An 18,361-nucleotide genomic window follows, 5' to 3' on the forward strand; every position below is an offset into this window, starting at 1 on the left:
TATGCCATACAAGGTGAACCACTAATAGTTGGCCCCCTGACGGCCACAAATAGGAAATGGACGCGGTTGGCGCCTTTCTTTATTTTTGAAAGAAGCAAGAAGGCCAAGTGCACCACACGAAGAGCAAGAGACACCTGCAGGGTTAGGGGTTGTTGTTTTTATTTTAATGAACAATGGTGACTGCACCGGATGGTGCTGACTGTGTGATGGGGTGGTGCTTTTGGTGCTTGAAAGGGGTGCTCTGCACATTATTAAAGGCCGTAAGGCCACAGAGCACTCGTGGGTTGGTGTATCGATGCTGGCATGTGTGCTCTCTCTATGCATAACATCTGCATGTGTTCCTCCAAAAACAGGTCCTGGATCGTAGTGTAAATATCAGCGTAGTCTTATGTAAATAATGCTCCCTACCGTCTGTATGTTTAGTTTGCGAATTCTTTCCGCGATTCGGTTATCCTGTGGGTGTGTTTCTGTGAGGAGAAGGGTGCAACGTCGCAGGGGGACATATTTACTCATTTGTGAATATCTGTAAAACTGTCGCACTCAGGGTAGAGTTAATAGTAGAGGGAACTACATCTGAGTGCCACACTAAAATAGGTAAAAATTTATCGGGTCGGGACGCCCCGAGGGTAGAGAAGGGTGCAATGTTGCGGATATGGGATTTGGCCTCCATTCGATTGGTTGATATATATATATATATATACATATACATATACATATATATATATATATATATACAGTATATATATATATATCGTTGCGGTTTTGAGTTTGTACTAATATAGGTTAATTTTCCCCCTCATAGTTAGTCACACAACACGTAGCCTTGCGATAGTTCAGTTATTTCTTAGTATGTGTAAGCATAGTCCTTTTCCTGTGTTAGTCTTGCGTTGAGTAGAATAATGAGAGTTAGGTCCTTTCATTGCCTGATGCCGCCTTATGCCGCCTTTGGCTTTTTGGCGCAAATTAACACGAGGCAGGCCTGGCAAATCGAAGCAAGCCCGAAGGAGGACGGTAAGAGCGAGCCGCCAATCAGGGCTCAAAGGGAGTGGCTGCGGCACTGCGTCACAAGGCGTGGTTAGAACATTCGAGAGAGCGAAGGGGGTTGGCAATATAACCCGTTGCGCGAAGCCCCCACCGGAGTTCTTCGAGGGGTGAGCTGGACCACGTTCTGGTGGGAGAGGCGCTTGTGAGAGTTGAGTTCGGCGGAGAGGCGCTTGTTGAACGGGCTCAGAGAGAAGACGTGCATGAACCGAGTTGTAAAGCGCTCTTACAACTTAAACGCTCGATTGAGCTTGAGGCAGAGCCTCTATTGGGTTACGCGAGTGAGAGCGCGCCGGTAATTAATCACGCTGTGGAAAACCGCCTGGCAAGAGACGCGTACATTTCCCTCCCACCGCCTGCTTGCCTTCATCGACGGACGTGCTGTGACCGGGGAGAGCCACGCCGGGCGGAGCCATTCCTGGACGACCAAGTCAGAGCGTGAACATCATCCTACCTTCATTTCCCCCTGTGAGTGTGATCGGGCCCGTGTCTGGCGTTAACTTAAGACTGCAAAGGCTGCTCTGTGTCTCTGCTTTCTACCAATCCTTGTACATAATAGTGTAAATAATAATTAAACCTGTGTTCTTCCTTTGATTCTACCGCTGTTGTGTTTTCCATCATTGACTAAGCGTGGTACGAATAAAACCGCTCTAATCGGGTTCCACTACCAAAGGTAACGGCACGGACCACGTTGTACGCAATCCGCTCGGTGTACTCAGATTACGCGTGGCTCGTGCGAGGCTTGATTCCCCGCTTCCGTGGCGGCGCAGGTATTTAGGTACGTGCGAGAATTGTCCCGAAACCCTACCTTGCGTTTGCCCGGGAGGGGCGATTCAGGTCTCTCGGTTGCGCCGACCCAAAAAGAACAAGGGGCTTAATCTCCCCTTGGTAAGGGCAGGAGGGTCGCGCGGAAACCATAACATTTGGTGTCCGGGAGTGGGATTGGACCGGGAGTGCGCTTGACGCACTCAAAAATTACGAGCGACCGAAATTTTGTTTTTAAAAGCCAAATTTATATTCGTACCATGGCTAGCCAAGGCGGTCGAATGCCAGTGGGGGTAGATGATAAGGAGGAATTGATGACCCAGGACCAACAGGAAGGGTTGGTAGAAGAGGAGGAAATTGATGAGGAGGCAGTAACTGGTGAAGAAAATGGCGGCGCCTCGCACGCAGTGGTGGCAGCCGGGCCCGCTGAGTGGACCGGGCTCGACATTGGGTTATACCTAGCCCGGATAATGAGAAAATTGGACGCCCAAGGTGACAAATCCACCAAAGAAATGAAAGAAATGAAGGGCGAACTGAATGCGAAAATGGACGCCCATAAGAATGCCATAAATAAAATAAATGGAAAAATGGACATCCAGAGAGACGAAGCAAGGAGTAACATGGAAAAATTGGGAAGCAAAATGGGTGGTCAATTGAAGGAAATGGGGGACAAATCCACCCGGGAATTGGAAAAAATGATGGCAGCGTCAAAGAGGGACATACCAAGCGTTACGCCTAGGTCCCCCGTCGGTGAAGTGATGTGAGTTGACAAAGTGGAAGATGCAGAAAACATGCTACGATATGATATTTCGCTCACAAGGTTCAGACATACATGGACGTGGCCATCTTGGATTTTGACATGGCGACCCAATTTTCAATAGCGTTCTTCCTTGTGCATAGATACACCCAAACACCAGATTAGAAGTTGGTACTTTGCTTATTTTTCAAGATATTTCACTCACAAGGTTCAGACATATATATGGTGGCGGCCATCTTGGATTTTGACGTGGCGACCCAATTTACAATAGCGTTCTTCCTTATGCCGAGATACACCCACACACCAAATTAGAAGTTGGTACTTCGCTTATTTTTCAAGATATTCATCTCAAGGTTCAGACATACATGGCGGCGGCCATCTTGGATTTTGACGTGGCAACCCAATTTTAAACAGCCTTCTTGCTTGTGCCTAGATACACCCACACACCAGATTAGAAGTTGGTACTTCGCTTATTTTTCAAGATATTTCGCTCACAAGGTTCAGACATATATATGGTGGTGGCCATCTTGGATTTTGACGTGGCGACCCAATTTTCAATAGCGTTCTTCCTTATGCCGAGATACACCCACACACCAAATTAGAAGTTGGTACTTCGCTTATTTTTCAAGATATTAATCTCACAAGGTTCAAACATTCATGGCATCAGACATATATGGCGGCGGCCATCTTGGATTATGACGTGGGTTGCACCCACACACCAAATTCGAATGCGGTCCTTCGCTTACGCACGCCCGCACGCACGCCCGCACGCCCGCACACACGCCCGCATGCAAACACGCACGGACGGACGGACAGGAAAACCATAGTCCCCCTTTCGCTCCGCTGTGCGACGGGGGACAAAAACGCGGGGGAGGACATAAGGCGCGGGTTGAGCGAAGAGGTCACAATGGGGCACGACGAGGTGACGCGGTGTGAGGAACGCATGGGGAATGAGGTAGAGCAGAGCACAGCTAAATTGACCGGGGCTATAGAAATTGCGATGCGGGGTGTAGAAAAACCGGCGATCGTCAAATTGGATAAAGAAATGTCGGGGGCGCCGGGAAAGGTCGAATAGGAAAAAGAAATTTCATGGGCGCTGACGGTCGAGGTAGAAAAAGAAATAATTGGGCCGAAGTGACGACAGAGTCAGAAAATATATCACGGGAGAAGGAGATGGAATATGTACAAAGTTCGTATTCACACCGTGATGCCGTGCTTGATAACGAAATAAAAAGTTTACAGGTGCTGGCGGAAAAGGAGGTCCCAAAGGTGATTGAAAATAATGGCGCGAATGTGTTTGGCGCGAAAGGGTTTTTGGTGTGCTTGGGAGAGAGACGAAACCCGGGCGGTCGCGGAAGGTCCATTTTGCGGTGTACGAGGGCGACTGGTGCGCGTGTGAGAGAAAAGTGTGCGCCGAGGTGTGAGCGAGAAAAGTGTGCGCCGAAGTTTGAGCGAGAAAAGTGTACGACGGAATGTGCACGAGAAGAGTGCGTGGAGAAAAAGTGTGCGCTGATTGGGTGTGTAACAGGAGGGCACACCCATGGGTGTTACAGACTGTGTGCGGCAAAGAGTGTGTAACAGGAGTGTGTTACAGAGAGTGTGTTAGAGTGTGTGCAGGAGTGCACACCCGGGGGTGTTACGGAGTGTGTAATGGAAGAGTGTGCACTAGGGTGTGTGAGGGTGTGCGATAATGAAGTGTGTGGAAGGTGCGTATGCGCCTGGTTGTGCGGTAGAAGAGTGCGTAGAAGAAAAGTGTGTAACGGAGTTTGTGAAAGGTGTGAGTGCGCCTAGGTGTGCAGGTATGGGTACGGTGTGTGAGGGAGAATGCACACCAGAGGACATGGAGGGGAGAGGGTGCGATGACCGAGTGTGTTACAGAGAGAGGGAGAATGCACACCAGAGAGTGTGGAAGGAGAGTGTGCAGTAACGGAGTGTATGGGAGACGCGGGGACGCCTGGGTGTGTGAGTGCGGAGTGGGTCGCGAGGTGTGAGGACGCGGCTCAAGCATCGACACCGACCGGGGTAGCGTTTAGCGCGACGGATAGCCGACGTGAGCCCTCGGTGAGTTGTGTGCAGCAGGGACCGGCGGGGATCGATGCCGCGGCGGTTTCACAAGGACCGCCGTGCACGACCCGTGCCAGCCCCCGCACTGTATGGTTGGTGCCGTGCCATGGCGGAAAAGGCAATCGGCGAGGTTCATGGGGAGGTAGGAGATTTCGGAGCCGCGCACCTTGGCGGGTGCGGTGCTCTGACCGTGGCCGGTTGGGTCATCGTGCATGGGACCGCGAGGCCCCACGCAGGGATGGAGCCCTGAACCTCGGCCCATCCATGCCTCCTCCCCTGGATCGAAAATGCCAGACGGACATCCCATACAGGCGACCAACCACCCGCATGGATCGCTCGGCCTTTCGAAGCCGAGCCGTGATGACAATGTATATCCACATGAAGAGGCTCGTAGAGTGTAGTGAACTGATGAGAGTAGTGTACCCTACGTGGAGGAATGGTAGTTTGACCATGCCTCACATGGTCAAGGCCCATGAGCATTAGTTTAGGGGGATGGCAGTGACAGGCACATGGGGGACCAGCGATGGTTACCTCCATGGGGCACCGAAGCTAGCCGAGGGAGGGCTGGGATAATGATAGGGATTTAGAAGAACTTAGAGACATGAGATTTAAGTAGTGACATTGTACTATAGTGGGGATGTAGAGAGATTAGGTGGATGATAATGACGAAGGGAGTGTATAGTGTAAAGGGACGACGGGAAAGCACAAGTTTTAGGGGAAATGAGTTAGCTAGATGATGCTGTGTGTGTGAGGAATTGTGTTGTTAAGATAAAAGGAGTTGTGTTTGAGGTGTGCGAGGAAAGAGGTGTGTGAGCACAAGAGGTGTGTGAGCACAAGAGGTGTGCAAGAGATCTGGTGTGTGGAAGTAGTAGTGTGAATGAACTTGCATGGTGTGCAAGACGAAAGGTGTGTGAGCACAAAAGGTGTGCAAGACAAAAGGGTGTGTGAGATAAATGGTGTGTGAGAATATTTGGTGTGGAATATTTGGTGTGGAATGCTTGGTGTGGAATGCATGGTGCGAAAGATTGAATGGGGGAAGAGTGGAACCCATTCGCGAAAGCCTGGAGTGGGTAGCGTAAAGCCAGGTAGAGGGTATTGGCAAAATTTGTATGGATATTGACACCTGTGCTGCGGGTAGTGGCAAAGTAGTGCTTTGGAGGGTGCGTGAGACTGTGGAATGGCTGGGCCTGTGGTTTAATTGGTGCGTATGGTTATTGGGGCACTCCGCCACTGGTAGTTTGTCAGCCAGGTGAGGCCGCAGGTAGGCTCTGGGAGCCAGTTAGGGTAGTTGTGAGTTGTTGAGTGGGGCCCGAGGATCCAAAGGAAGGACCCGGGTTGCCCAATGCCAAGGTGGGCATCAGGGGGTAAAGTGCCAGGAGGGGCCTTACCCAGTTTAGGTAGCCGCAGGAGCAGGTAAGCTCGGGTGGCGACTTCAGTGGCAGAGGTGCGCAGGTAGTTGGACCTGCTAGTGGAGCCACACGATCCAGCCCCGAAATTGTGCAAGGGGACAGCGTGAAAATTTGTGGGAGTGAGACCCAAATTTTGGAGGGCACCAGGTGGGCAATGGGAATTGGTTTTTAGAACCACATAGTTTAAAGAGGCCGATTGGCAGGGTACGACCCCGGGTAGTTTAAGAGTTAATGTCAGTAGTGTAGTTAGGAAGAGAAATCTCTTCGCACCATCCACAGCCAATCACCAAGGAGGACGAAGCTCCACACCAAGGCTCTGTAAGCCGTTTGAGTGGTAAAGACGCATCATGACGTAATGGGACATTGTGTTTGTTCCATTCCTTCCTTCCTGGGAGGGATTGGGAGACGAATTTGAGATAGAGAGGGATATGGGACACAAGACGTAGTGACGATTTGCAAATACAAGGAGGGCTAGGGTAGTGTAAGCCGACGGTAGGGGGTACGGACGGCTAGGGACGAGTCTGCTCTGCTCGCTCTTCCGCGCCCCTCACGCTGCATTACCTTGTGTTGCTGTGTACCTTTGCGCCCTTCCCGTTTTTCTAGTCGTGCTTTGTCTCTCCCCCCACCCCAGGACCATTTTGGAGGTGGAACTGTGCAGCCCCATCAACCCGTGCAGCATTCCTTGCTGCACCTTGCTACATCTGCGCAACATCCCTGCTGCACTTTGTTACATCTGTGCAGCTGAACTCCGCAGCACTTTGCTGCCATATCCTTTTGTTATAACTTTGCTGCACCTGTGCAGCACTTTGCTGCCACAAACACTTTGCTGCACATTATTACACTTATGGGCCACAAGTTTTGTGGCCTTGCACCTCTGCTGTGCAGCACCTTGCTGCAGCATCACCTTGCATCTTCGGACCACTTGTTTTGAGTGGCATTAATGTCACGCAGTCGGACCACATGAGGTTGGCCCTGCTTGGCAAAGAAATACAATAAACGCATTTGTTGTGCATTTTTATTATGGTGTGCTAGGGACGAGAGGATTTGTAAAGTAGATAGCCCTGAAGATCAGGAATGGCCTGTATGCTGGTCTGGGGGCTAGCCGGTTTGATAGGCACACAGAAGAAGCAAGAAGCAAGATGCAAGAAGCAAGCAGCAAGTGTTATGAATTTTTGAGTGTTTTGTGTTTTTGTTATGCTTTCTCTCCCCTCCAATCTTCTCTTCAAAAAGGACAGGTCCTGGGTCAAAGAGTTGCAAATAAGAGTAAGTTTTTCTGTGCTTGTAAATATAAAATGCTGCCCACCGGCTGTGTGTTTCGTTTGACAAATTCCGGATTCGGTTAGTTGTGGGCGTGATTCTGTTGGATAGCTACTCAACGCAATAGGGGGGACATATTTAGTGTTTTAAAACTGTCGCACACACGGGTTAGAGTAAATGTTAGGGGGAGCCACACCTAGATGTCACATGAAAAAGTAAAAGTAACTTGCATATCATTCTCAAAACCGGTCATTCCATTTTTGTTGGGTTCGACTCGGGGACGAGTCTGACGCGGGAGAGGGATAGTGTTGCGGTTTTGAGTTTGTACTAATAAAGGTTAATTTTCCCCCTCATAGTTAATCACACAACAACACGTAGCCTCGCGATAGTTCAGTTATTTCTTAGTACGTGTTATTGTGTAAGCATAGTCCTTTTCCTGTGTTAGTCTTGCGTTGAGTAGAATAATGAGAGTTAGGTCCTTTCATTGCCTTATGCCGCCTTATGCTGCCTTTGGATTTTTGGCGCAAATTAACATGAGGCAGGCCTGGAAAATCGAGGCAAGACCTAAGGAGGGCGGAGGAGAAGCTGACGGTAAGAGCGAGCCGCCAATCAGGGCTCGAAGGGAGTGGCTGCGGCACTGCGTCACAAGGCGTGGTTAGAACATTCGAGAGAGCTAAGGGGGTTGGCAATATAACCCGTTGCGCGAAGCCCCCACCAGAGTTCTGCGAGTGGTGAGCTGAACCAAGTTCTGGTGGGAGAGGCGCTTGTGAGAGTTGAGTTCTGCGCAGCAGGCGCTTGTTGAACGAGCTCAGAGAGAAGACGCACATGAACCGAGTTATAAAGCGCTCTTACAACTTAAATGCTCGGTTGAGCTTGAGGCAGAGTCTCTATTGGGTTATGCGAGTGAGAGCGCGCCGGTAATTAATCATGCTGTGGATAACCGCCAAGCCTGGCGAGAGACGCGTACATTTCCCTCCCACCGCCTGCTTGCCTTCATCGACGGACGTGCTGTGACCGGGGAGAGCCACGCCGGGCGGAGCCGTTCCTGGACGACCAAGTCAGCGCGTGAACATCATCCTACCTTCATTTCCCCCTGTGAGTGTGATCGGGCCAGTGTCTGGCGTTAACTTAAGACTGCATAAGGCTGCTCTGTGTCTCTGCTTTCTACCAATCCTTGTACATAAGTGTAAATAATAATTAAACCTGTGTTCTTCCTTTGATTCTACCGCTGTTGTGTTTTCCATCATTGACTAAGCGTGGTACGAATAAAACCGCTGTAATCGGGTTCCAATACCAAAGGTAACGGCACGGACCACGTAGTACACAATCCGCTCGGTGAACTCAGATTACGCGTGGCTCATGCGAGGCTTGATTCCCCGCTTCCGTGGCGGTGCAGGTATTTAGATACGTGCGAGAATTCTCCCCAAACCCTACCTTGCGTTTGCCCGGGAGGGGCGATTCAACTCTCTCGGTTGCGCCGACCCAAAAAGAACAAGGGGCTTAATCTCCCCTTGGTAAGGGCAGGAGGGTCGCGTGGAAACCGTAACAATATATAGATATATATAGAGGTGTGTGTGTGTGTGTGTGTGTGTGTGTGTGTGTGTGTGTGTGTGTGTGTGTGTGTGTGTACAGTTGTCATCTATCTATAATTCCAGTAATCTCTGTATGTCTGTGTGTATGTCTGTGTGTATGTCTGTGTGTATGTCTGTGTGTATGTCTGTGACCGCTGTTTCTCGACAACCACGGGTCCGATATACTTGAAACTTGCCAGGTATATTGCTGGGGACCTGAGGATGTGCCTTTTCAAGGTTTCATATTAATCGGAGAAGTAGTTACCGAGCTATGGCGATTTAGCCGTTCGCCGTTCGCTTTGGCTTTGCGAATGGACCAAACCATTCATGTAAATAGAGGGGGGGGGTTCTGTGGTCGTTCGCTTTGGCTTTGCGAATGGACCAAACCATTTCATGTAAATAGAGGGGGGGGGTTCTGTGGTCGTTACTGCCACGCGGTTTGGAATGTTTTTCCGAACGGGCACCCACGTACGGGCACGTCCTAGTAATGAAAATTATGACAATTTAAAAAACATTCAATGACAAGGTTCAAAGCTAAATTTATGCGAGGAGCTGGAATCCAACTATATTTTACTACAAGAAAGATTTTAAAATAATCCACCATTTGATTTACCATTTTATGCAAAGACATGTACTGCCATCTGCTTGGAATATTTTATCTGCCATCTGCTTGGAAATCAGCAAACGTTACCACTTTACTCAAAAAAGGTGCAAAAACAGATGCTTTAACTACAGAGCAATCAGCCTGCTCCCAATCATCAGCAAGGTCATGGAATCCATCATTGCTTCTGACAATAAATCCTTCCTCTTCTCCAATGGCTTGATCTCTGATCATCAATTTGGATTCAGACCAGGTCACTCAAATCTGGACATGCTGCTTCTGCTGTCTCAACAATGGATGGAGGTCCTACACGCCAGACAGGAAATCAGACCTTTCTCCCTTGACATATCTGGTGCCTTTGACACTCTCTGGCACCCCGCCATGCTCACCAAACTCTCCTCTTATGGTATACATGGAAATATGCACTCATGACTCGTGGACTTCTTTCTGGCAGAGTCAACATGTGCCTCTCAATGGAATTCTCTCACCTCCTCTTCCTGTACAGGCTGGAGTTCCTCAAGGCAGTGTTCTGGGCCCTGTGCTTTTCCTAATCTTCATCAATGACCCCTCCAACTCTCTGGAAAATCATTTTTATCTTTTTGCTGATGACTCCATCTCTCATTCTTCAGATCAGCAGGCAGCAGCCCGTTCACTCTCTGCAGATCTCGATAAAATCACAAACTGGTAAAACAAGTGGAACATGCCTTTCAATCCTGACAAATCTCACACTCTATGTCTCTGCGAATAGCGGGGACACCTCAGAGACATGCTGAATGGAGAAGGTGGATCAGACTCGGCAACGGTTGCTCGAGTGAGATGTGCATGGAAGAAGTTTCGGGAATTGAGTGGCGTGCTGATGATGAGGGGAGTGTCGTTGAAGCTGAAGGGAAAGGTGTATGCTGCATGTGTGAGAAGTGTTATGATTTATGGGAGCGAGACATGGGTAATGAACGTAGAGCAGCAACGAAGGTTGGAAAGGGTGGAAATGCGAATGGTTCGACGGATGTGCGGAGTATCGTTGAGAGAGAGGAAGACAAATGATGAATTGCGAAAGATGATGGGAATAGAGCCTGTGATTGATGCTGTGAAGAGGAACAGGTTGAGATGGTTTGGTCATGTGTTGAGGAAGGATGAAAGTGACTGGTTGAGAAGAGTGATGGAAATGAATGTAGAAGGAAGTAGAAGATGGGGAAGACCGAGAAAGACTTGGCTAAAGATGGTGGAAGAAGAAATGCGGTCAAGGGGGTTAACAAGGAGAGATGCAGAAAATAGGGCAAAATGGAGAAGATTGTCATGGGGACCGCAAGGCTAACCCCCGCTCTAGCAGGGAAAATTGCCTTTAAAATGCATGTTGTTGTTGTTGTTGTTGTTATGTCTCTGCGAAAATAATTGTCTGGAAAACCCTCCCATCTACTTTTTCAACAAACAACATCTTGCCTTCCTCCATCCAAAACCTTGATCTTCTCTACCGCAGTTAATCCCCCCGAAATCCACCTCCTTCAAATTCCCTGTTTTCTTTCCTGAAAGTCCCTGTGGTGTCCATATTGTTTATCCTGTGTACCCCAACCCAGCCCTCTCCCTTCCACATATCTCCTGATGTCCCTGTTCCCCACTGTTGTTGTGCTTCTCTCTCTCTCACCCCTCTTGACTCCCACTCCTTTTATGATATGTTAGTAAGCATACAAAATGTCCATCATAACAAAATGACGACATGGGATGAAGGTGAGAGTGCATCAGGGCTTGGTACTAGGTCCACTACAATTTGTAGCTGTGATGGAGGTGCTGCCTCGGAATGTAAAGGAGGGTTTACCGTGGGAGTTGTTGTATGCAGATTATCTGGTGTTGATTGCGGAAAGTATGGATGGACTGAAGGAGAAGATGAACAAGTGGAAGGAATGTATGGAGACAAAAGGTCTGAAGGTGAATATCGGAAAAACGAAGGTGATGGCAAGTGGTAAAGCATGTGGTGAGGTGGAAAGAACTGGGAAGTGGCCATGTGCTGTGTGCAAGAAGGGTGTCGGAGTGAACTCCATTCAATGTACAATGTGCGCTGAGTGGGTTCATCAAAAATGTAGTGGTCTGAGAGGGTCATTAACCAGTGTGGCAGCTACATTCAAGTGTAAGGTGTGCATAGAGGTAGCTGCAAATGGAGGAAATGTTGAGTTGGATCTTGGAGACGGCCTGAAGCTGGAAGGTGTGAAAACATTTTGCTACCTAGGAGACATGCTGAATGGAGAAGGTGGATCAGACTCTTCAACGGATGCTCGAGTGAGACGTGCATGGAAGAGGTTTCGGGAACTGAGTGGCGTGCTGACGAGGAGGGGAGTGTCATTGAAGCTGAAGGGAAAGGTGGATGCTGCATTGCTGCATGTGTGAGAAGTGTTGTGATTTATGGGAGCGAGACATGGGTAATGAATGTAGAGCAGCAACGAAGGATGGAAAGGGTGGAAATGTGAATGGTTCGGTGGATGTGTGGAGTATCGTTGAGAGAGAGGAAGACAAATGATGAATTGCGATAGATGATGGGAATAGAGCCTGTGATGGATGCTGTGAAGAGAAACAGGTTGAGATGGTTTGGTCATGTGTTGAGGAAGGATGAAAGTGACTGGTTGAGAAGAGTGATGGAAATGAATGTAGAAGGAAGTAGAGGACGGGGAAGACCGAGAAAGACTTGGCTAAAGATGGTCAAAGAGGAAATGCGGGCAAGGGGGTTAACAAGGGGAGATGCAGAAAATAGGGCAAAATGGAGAAGATTGTCATGGGGCCCGCAAGGCTAACCCCCGCTCTGGCAGGCAAAATGGCCTTAAAATGCCTTTTGTTTGTTGTAGTAAGTACACAAAATATATGTGTAGATATTGTTACGGACGCGGTTGAAGGATGTTATTTTACCGAGCGGTGGTATTACCGCGACCGAACAGTTATTCCCCGACTAGAACCCGATTCCACCCAAACGTTGGCCGTATCGCACCGCGGCTGCTCAATATGGAAAACTCTAAAGCGACCGAATACAAAGAGGAAGAAGACGTACAGAAGAGTAATTGGATTTATTATTTACACATATAAGCAGGAAGAAAGCAATCACGTTTATTTACAGAAGATATTCGATGCCAAATGCCAGATTCCTCAATGCCAAACAGGAAATTAGAGCTGTCTCCCTCGACATATCACGTGCCTTCGACACGGTCTGGCACCCCGCTCTGCTCACCAAACTCTCCTCCTTTGGTATCCATGGAAATCTCCACGCATGGCTGGCGGACTTCCTCTCTAGTCGTCGTCAACGTGTGGCCCTGAATGGGTTTCTCTCATCTCCTCTTCCTGTTCAGGCTGGAGTTCCCCAAGGCAGTGTTCTGGGCCCCGTGCTTTTTCTGGTCTTCATCAATGATCTCTCTGACTCTCTCGAAAATCCTCTCTATCTCTTTGCTGATGACTCCACTCTCTGCCGCTCCATTCCTCTTCCCTCAGATCGGCAGTCTGCTGCCTCCTCACTCTCTGAAGACCTGGACAAAATCACAGACTGGTCAAACAAGTGGAACATGTCTTTCAATCCTGACAAATCTCACACTCTTACTATGTCTCTCCGAAAAGATCGACTGGACAACCCTCCCATCTACTTTCTCAACAATCCTCTCCAAGAAGTTCTGTCGCTCAAGATTTTGGGTCTCACTATCTGCCATGATCTTTCTTGGGAAAACCGCATTTCCAAGCTGGCCTCCAAAGCCAGTCGCCGACTGGGCATCCTCCGTCGTGCGAAGTCCTTCCTCGGCACACCTGAGCTCCTCACCACATACAAGGCTTTCATCCGCAGCTCAATGGAATACTGTTCTCCCCTATGGGGCATGGGCCGGTGCTCCTGCCTCACACCTAGCTCGGCTTCACGCTGTTGAAACCAAAGCTTTCAGAATTATTGGAATCTCCCGCGATGAAGCTATCTCTGAGGGCCTTTCACTCACTCACCGCAGGCAGGTAGGTGGTCTTTCTGTCTTCTACCGACTCCTCTCCGGCCTTGCACCCCCAGCTCTCTCTGTGCTCTGTCCCCCAAATATTCCTACAGGTCGCACAAGATCTGCCAGCAACCCTCTGATGGTTAAACTGCCGAAATCTCGGCTCTCTGCTCACCTTCACTCTTTCATTCCTCTTTTCTCCCGCCTCTGGAACAAACTCCCTCACTCCCTTCAATCCCACTCCTCCCTCCAGGTCTTTAAAACAGCTGTTCACCACCATCTCTTATCTTCCCCCATCCAAAACCTTGATCTTTTCTACCCCCGCTAATTCACCCCAGATCCACCTTGTTTGAAATTCCAACTTCTTTCCTGGAAGTCCTGGCAGTGTCCATATGTTTTATACCTCTCCCACCGCCCCCTTCCCATGCCCCCCCCCCCCCAAAGCCCTCGCCCTCTCTCAGATCTCTCGATGTCTCCATGTCTCTCGGTCCCTGCTCTCAAATGTTGTGTTTGTGTCCTTCCCCCTCTCTCCCCATCTTGTCTACCGCTCCCGATGTTATATGTTTTATGTGTCGGTTTGTCTTTCTGTGTGATTAATGTTCGCTCTTTCACGAGCCTCGATCTTGTATACAAAAAAAAAAAAAAAAAAAAAAAAGATACACAGTGCAACGCTAGCTTACCTACAGTCTTAATTAACCCAGGGACAGAACAAACAAGGACAGACTCACGCGGGGAATGATGATAGGGCCGGCGGGAGATGGATGGCTGGCGGGATAGGGAGGTCCAACTGGTCCTGCAACCGATCGACTCGTTGGGCAGCCGCCGCTCCTTCGCGGCCCTGCTCCAAACTGCCGTCCAGGCCTCACGCTGCTGTGGCTGCAGTTTCGGTGGCTCCAGCTGCAGTAAGTGCAGTTTCGGTGGCTCGAGCTGCAGTAAGTGCAGTTTCGGTGGCTCGAGCTGCAGTAAATGCAGTTTCGGTGGCTCGAGCTGCAGTAAATGCAGTTTCGGTGGCTCGAGCTGCAGTAGATGCAGTTTCGGTGGCTCGGGCTGCAGTAAGTGCAGTTTCGGTGGCTCGAGCTGCAGTAAATGCAGTTTCGGTGGCTCGAGCTGCAGTAAATGCAGTTTCGGTGGCTCGAGCTGCAGTAAGTGCAGTTTCGGTGGCTCGAGCTGCAGTAAATGCAGTTTCGGTGGCTCGAGCTGCAGTAAATGCAGTTTCGGTGGCTCGAGCTGCAGCTCAACTCTGGACTTCTCTCGGACTCAACTCAAAGCGCCTCTCTTGGACTCAACCGCTTGGACCTCCTCTCGTCTCTCTGTAAAAGCTCCTCTCTCTTGGGAAACGCCCTAGCTGCGGGTTATATAGGCCCCGCCCCTCAACCTTCGCGAACCTCCTCGATGTTTCTCTCCACACCCTCTCCAAGTCCAACCCCTTGTTCGTGGTTGGTTGAGTGGGGCTGACTCACTCCACCCCTCTATGATGAGGTGGGGACCCGCCTTTCTTCCCCAACCCTGCCTCGTGGTCAATGGCTGCAATTGGAGCGGAGGTAGTTTCCAATCGACGAAAGGGGGAATGGAGGTTTTGGGAATGGGAATGAAGGGAATCTATCTCTTTCACTGGTGCAATGGAGTATTTCAATTAATGGGAGACACAGCCTTACCCTAAAACACATAATAAGATATAACTATTGAACAGGGGTATTCTATGATTAGCTGTGGTGTGGATGCTTTATGGACTAATTATGGGACGCCCTTTGACCTTTACACAGCTCCGGAGGCAGGAGGCGCAGAATAACAATAATAATAATACACACAATTAAAAAAAATACAGTCCTCATATCCGCAACAATATGTTTTATTTGTTATAAGTATGTTAGTAAGTATATGATCGACTAAGTAAGTATCCAAAAAAAAATGCAATAATGTTGTGCAATCCATTGCAGCAGTAAAGATTGCATTTGTGAGTTACGATATTATCAGAGGCCGAAACTGAAACTGGAATCGTCACAGACTTCAAATGTAACGAGTTTATTGGCAGGCAACCCTGGGAGGGAGGGAGGAGAAGGGGTTATAAGAGGAAGGGAAAGGTGTGGTAGCCCAGAGGGAGGGGGATGTGGGGTCGGAGTCCGGAAGAAGGGGGTGTGGGGTGTGGATGGGATTCCGGAGGTGGTGGGGTGGGAGGTGGGGGCAGGGGAAGGGGTGAGGTGGGAGGAAGCAGGGGACTAGGTGGGATGAGGGAGGGGAAATGGTGAGAGGAGGGAACTTGCATTGCCGGCAACGCTGGCAAATATTAAATATGAGAGAGAACGCGACGGCAGAGAGGAACGCGACGGCAGAGAGGAACGCGACGGCAGAGAAGAACGCGACGGCAGAGAGGAACGCGACGGCAGAGAGGAACGCGACGGCAGAGAGGAACGCGACGGCAGAGAGGAACGCGACGGCAGAGAGGAACGCGACGGCAGAGAGGAACGCGACGGCAGAGAGGAACGCGACGGCAGAGAGGAACGCGACGGCAGAGAGGAACGCGACGGCAGAGAGGAACGCGACGGCAGAGAAGAACGCGACGGCAGAGAGGAACGCGACGGCAGAGAGGAACGCGACGGCAGAGAGGAACGCGACGGCAGAGAGGAACGCGACGGCAGAGAGGAACGCGACGGCAGAGAGGAACGCGACGGCAGAGAGGAACGCGACGGCAGAGAGGAACGCGACGGCAGAGAGGAACGCGACGGCAGAGAGGAACGCGACGGCAGAGAGGAACGCGACGGCAGAGAGGAACGCGACGGCAGAGAGGAACGCGACGGCAGAGAGGAACGCGACGGCAGAGAGGAACGCGACGGCACAGAGGAACGCGACGACAGAGAGGAACGCGACGGCAGAGAGGAACGCGACGGCAGAGAGGAACGCGACGGCAGAGAGGAACGCGACGGCAGAGAGGAACGCGACGGCAGGGAGGAACGCGACGGCAGGGAGGAACGCCACGGCAGAGAGGAACGCGGCTATGGGGACCTAGTATGTGAAGGCATGGAATGTGACGGCATGGAATGCGACGGCATGAAATGCGACGATCTCGTATGCGACGACCTCGTATGCGACGACCTCGTATGCGACGACCTCGTATGCGACGACCTCGTATGCGACGACCTCGTATGCGACGACCTCGTATGCGACGACCTCGTATGCGACGATCTAATATGTGACGATCTAGTATGTGACGATCTCGTATGTGATGATCTAGTATATGATCTAGTACATGATCTAGTATATGTTCTAGTATGTGACGATGTAGTATGTGACGATCTAGTATGTGATTATCTAGTTCGTGACGACCTAGTATGTGACGACCTACTATGTAACGACCTCGTATGCGACGACCTCGTATGCGACGATCTAATATGTGACGATCTAGTATGTGACGATCTCGTATGTGATGATCTAGTATATGATCTAGTACATGATCTAGTATATGTTCTAGTATGTGACGATGTAGTATGTGACGATCTAGTATGTGATTATCTAGTATGGGATGATTTATTATAGGACGATCTAATATGTGATGATCTCGTATGTGACGATCTAGTGTGGCGATCTAGTATGCGACGATCTAGTATAGCCATAGGATGATCTAGTATAGGATGATCTAGTATAGGATGATCTAGTATGTGATGATTTAGTATATGACGATCTAATATGTGATGATAAAGTAGAGGATGATCTAGTAGAGGATGATCTAGTATGTGATGATTTAGTATAGGACGATCTAATATGTGATGATCTAGTTTGTGACGATCTAGTATGTGATGATCTAGTACGTGACGATCTAGTACGTGACGACCTAGTTCGTGACGACCTAGTATGTGACGACCTAGTATGTGACGATCTAGTACGTGACGACCTAATTCGTGACGACCTAGTATGTGACGACCTACTATGTAACGACCTAGTATGTGACGACCTAGTATGTGACGATCTAGTATGTGACGATCTAGTATGTGACGATCTAGTTTGTGACTATCTAGTATGTAACGATCTAGTATGTGACGATCTTGCACAATCTGAAACGAGGTTGTGTAACTCAACACACGCATTTGGAGCTTACAGAGTATATACATTATACTGTATATAATTGAGTACATACTGCATATCATTGAGTACATACTGTATATAATTGTCATTGAGTGTGTGGGTGGTGATGTCGCTTATTGTCGATTTACTTTCCTGGACACTGTAACTATATGTGACGATCTCGTAGTAGTAGTACTACTACTACTAGTAGTACTAGTAGTACTAGTACAGTAGTAGTAGTAGTAGTAGTAGTAGTCTGGGAATGCAGGATAGAATACACTGAAATGGCCACGGCCCACGATGCACATTCACTTACACTTTCCCGGATCACTTCGGAAGGTAAAACTTGAGGCGATACAATATGTAAAATAAAAGAAACCAACGAGCTTGACGAAAGTGCTTCACCCCGAAACTAACTCTGAGTAACACTAACCAGGAAGCGCAGCACGACGAACAAAAAAAAAATAAAAAGGGCAAGCACATTAAACCGTCGATTACTCACTTTCAAATTATATCGATATTTAATAACATTGTTCACATGCTATGTATAAAACATCCTGTTTTAAGTTTGGAAAGGAAACCACAGCGGAGCTTACACAACATAAGAATACACCTCAAAGTTTCGCGTAAATGCAGAGATTTGCTTAATTTTTTCGCCCCTGTAAGCAAATGATATAATATGCTTTATCAGATAAAATGAGTTTGAGAAGGTTCATGTACATTTACATTTGAATTTCAAAAGACAGCAATTTAGAGTTGTCGAAGAGAGCACAAGAGCCGACCAACCAAGTTTAACTCGAAAGCATCCAAAAATACAAAGGCCACCCACGTCCGCTTTGGACTGGGACTCAATTGGACGAAATCACCAGCAAAGTGCAAATTTTATTAATTCGTGTACT

At 49.0% G+C, this 18,361-nt stretch overlaps 1 protein-coding gene across 4 annotated transcripts in view; it reads right to left on the minus strand.

Annotated features, from left to right (window-relative positions):
- Nucleotides 1–17,985, minus strand: part of PARP10 (poly(ADP-ribose) polymerase family member 10) — a 91,231-nt gene extending 73,246 nt beyond the window's left edge. For 2 of the 4 annotated variants that reach the window (XM_068129319.2, XM_068129323.2), the window contains exon 1: nt 17,779–17,905. The gene's annotated coding sequence lies outside the window, so the exon portion shown is untranslated. Of the gene's footprint in view, nt 1–17,611; nt 17,906–17,964 lie in introns of those variants that run through there. The other 2 variants (XM_068129322.2, XM_078784259.1) reach the window with 2 other exon arrangements.
- Between the last annotated feature and the right edge of the window lie 376 nt (nt 17,986–18,361).

The sequence above is a fragment of the Myxine glutinosa genome, chromosome 9, assembly GCF_964187855.1.
Source record: "Myxine glutinosa chromosome 9, kmMyxGlut1.1, whole genome shotgun sequence".
Classification (NCBI taxonomy): Eukaryota; Metazoa; Chordata; class Myxini; order Myxiniformes; family Myxinidae; genus Myxine; species Myxine glutinosa.